A 2,316-nucleotide genomic window follows, 5' to 3' on the forward strand; every position below is an offset into this window, starting at 1 on the left:
TCCTCCTCCCTCCCTTCCTCCCTCCCCACTCTCCTTCCTTCCCGCCACTATCCGGCTGGGCTAGGGTGTCAGGCATCTCGTTAGAGCACCATGATTTATAGTGATCTGTTGGCAGCCGTGGCAAATCTAAAGCTCGGCCCGGGATCGGTGGACAGACAGACATCAGTAGGCTTGCTTGCCGGCGTGCAACTTCAAGTAGTGGTACAGAACAGAACAGAACAACCAGGGCTGGCCCAGCCGCGCTCTCTCGCCTCTAGCTCTTGTCTCGTCTGGCCGCAGCAGACGCGAGCTGCGCCGCTTGATGTGTTTGTTACACTTGCACCAAGAGTGAGAGAGAAGTTTGCTGCCACGCGGGCTTGAGATTATTCACAGGAATTTTTTTTGTTTGTTTCGTTGCAAAAATCCACTATAGTTATTATTCTGTGTTTTCAACTTTTTGAGGCGCATGATTTGTCTCCATCCCTGCCTCTATTTCGGAGAGATTTTATAAAAGGTTTTTGCTTCAGAGCAAGTGTTTTCCCTCAAGGATCTGAAAATGTGAGTTGACAAGATATTTGAATCTCCCCTTTGCTTGCGACAGATATATAATTATATTATCTCTTTGTTGCCTTTTGTTATGTTGCACGATCAGCGAGACATTTTCCTTTTTCGACCTTGTGCGTGTTTTTGGGTGTTTTTTGGTGTGTTTTTTTCGGCACGCTTGTTTGTTAAAAATTCAGATACTCGTACGCCACTCGTAAAGTAACGCTAAGGCTTTCTTATGTAATGTTCTTATTGGCCTTTTGAAGAGCACTTTGGCTCGGGATTTTCTTTCGCCTTTTGGATTAGGCTATTATGGTTCAACATTCAACACCTGGCTATATACGAGTTTACTACTGTTGTTTCGCAAGTTTTTTCTTCTTTTTTTTTAAAAGGATAGATTCCTTATGCGTTAACCTGAGCTAGATCTAGATCTAGATAATATTTGAAGTAGATATCAACGTAGCGTAATATTCTGAGCTTGTCAAGGGATACGATGCATTACTTCATCCGTTGTCATTGGTCCTTTGGGGCCGGTGACATATTCTCGTCGGGAATGTTTATCCAGTGTTCAGTCAATGTCTCACGTCTCGCTCTATGGTGGAGCCTCTACCGCGCGCTTCTGTGGCACACGCGACGGAGTCATCTTTGGAACAGGGAGCAGCGTGATTCCTCTCGATTGTTGAATGGTCGTGCCCGTAAATGGGTAGAGTGGGTGGTTGGAGGGCGCCCCTGGTAGCTCTTACTTCTTCATTTTCCCACTGTTGTTTCTGTCTGTCTTACTTTTTTCCCAGCACTAAATGACCATCATTGTGTCAATGTGCTTTTCTTGGAGGAATTTCCGTAACGAGCGACCACCCCAACAAACACAATAAAGAACAGACATATAACCCTAACCCTAACCCTTATCCTAACCCGAACCTCACCCCTATCCCTAGCCCTCTATTCTATTCTGTCTCTTAATGGTCGCTCGTTACGGAACTCCTCCCCTTCTCTTTACTCAAACAAATGGGTAGAAAAAGTCAACTTAAGCCCTCTAATCGGAACTTACTTGACCTGCTACGTTTATCCTGGGTCTTCACCCTCTTTGAGGTCACATGATGAGTTTCTGTGACGTCATCCGAGATAAACGCTTATTAACGTATTTTAAGAATGGTGGGCTCTCATGGATTTTTACGCCCCGTTTACCTCAGTCATTCTTTTCTTATTCACACGAGTTAGTCTCATTTAGACAGAGTTTAAGCCAGGGACTTCTTTAGGTGGTACCCCCAGAGGTGATTTAAGCTGCTTCGAGGGTGAGTGCAATTAGATGGGAAGCTTGATAAAAACATCAGGTGTCTGGTGGAGACTGAAGAAAAACTCGCCGAAAAGAGGTTGAGCATAGAATCTAGTTGGTGAAAAAGTTGAAGAAGGAAAATGGACTACCACCATCATCAACAACTCAGCACGACGTGTTTTTGCTCTCGATGATGAGTTAGGCTCGTGGTCCGTCCTGAAGGGAAGGCAAATATTTGTCAGTGAAGGGGCTCATGTCTTGGCTCTCCGGCTCAATGTGTTCTGACAGAGATGTGATTCTCCGCCTTGACAGCTGCCACATGCGGTACGGGGAGTAGCGGCCGGCCTATCACAGAATGCTTACAGTGAGGCAGCGTGGTGGAATCAGGCTCTCGTCAATTTTTGGGCATGTACGTAGAGTTATTGGTATTATCTCAAAGCTTGTTCACTTGTCTTTATTTGGATGAAAGAAATATCCATTTGTCTTGAATACAAGTCAAGATATTTGCGAAAGAAGGAGGT

The 2,316-nt window shown here is 45.1% G+C and overlaps 1 long non-coding RNA gene across 1 annotated transcript in view; it reads left to right on the forward strand.

Annotated features, from left to right (window-relative positions):
- The first annotated feature begins 105 nt into the window (after positions 1 to 105).
- Positions 106 to 2,316, forward strand: part of LOC118478234 — an 18,236-nt gene continuing 16,025 nt past the window's right edge. Inside the window, exon 1 of the long non-coding RNA XR_004858906.1 lies at positions 106 to 537. This is a non-coding gene — a long non-coding RNA (uncharacterized LOC118478234). The remainder of the gene's footprint in view (positions 538 to 2,316) is intronic.

Source organism: Aplysia californica, unplaced genomic scaffold (assembly GCF_000002075.1).
Source record: "Aplysia californica isolate F4 #8 unplaced genomic scaffold, AplCal3.0 scaffold00430, whole genome shotgun sequence".
Classification (NCBI taxonomy): Eukaryota; Metazoa; Mollusca; class Gastropoda; order Aplysiida; family Aplysiidae; genus Aplysia; species Aplysia californica.